Here is a 642-nt window from a genome sequence, read left to right as displayed (position 1 = left end):
AGCCCGCCCCTAGACCACACCCCAACCATCCAGATCCCGCCACCGTCCCTCAGGCCCCGCCCCCTGATCACAGAGGCCCCGCCCCTGGCTCCCAGGCCCCACCCCAGACACGCCCAGATCACGCCCCCGTCTCAGGCCACGCCCCAGGTCGCCCGCCTGTGACCTGCCGCGGGCGACCAACCCGGCCGGCTTCACACCCTACGCGCTGCCCCGTGAGAGACTGAATTTGTCACTTGCCCTCCCCGTTGTCACCCTTCTCTCTCAATCAAGTTGTCAGTACGGTTTCCGCTGCCAACTTCCTCTTCAGAACCCAGAAAGGGGTCACCCCTCCCCCAGAAACAGGTCTCACGTTGGGGGGTGAGCGACAGTGGAAAAGCCCTTCCTGCCGCCGCAGCCTCCTTCGCCTGCCACAGTGCAGGGTACTGAGAAAGCCTGCTTCCTCAGCAGTGCGATGGGGTGTCTCTTGAGTGTTAACTAGGTACAAGGGGGTTGGAGAAGACTCTTGAGAGTCCCTTGGTCTGCAAGGAGATCCATCCAGTCCATCCTAAAGGAGATCAGTCCTGAGTGTTCATTGGAAGGACTGATGCTGAAGCTGAGGCTCCAATATTTTGGCCACCTGATGCGAAGAGCTGACTCATTTGA

Source organism: Oryx dammah, unplaced genomic scaffold, assembly GCF_014754425.2.
Source record: "Oryx dammah isolate SB20612 unplaced genomic scaffold, SCBI_Odam_1.1 HiC_scaffold_29, whole genome shotgun sequence".
In the NCBI taxonomy this organism is placed as follows: Eukaryota; Metazoa; Chordata; class Mammalia; order Artiodactyla; family Bovidae; genus Oryx; species Oryx dammah.
The sequence above is the reverse complement of the archived record's forward strand: the minus strand, read 5'-3'. Positions refer to the sequence as shown.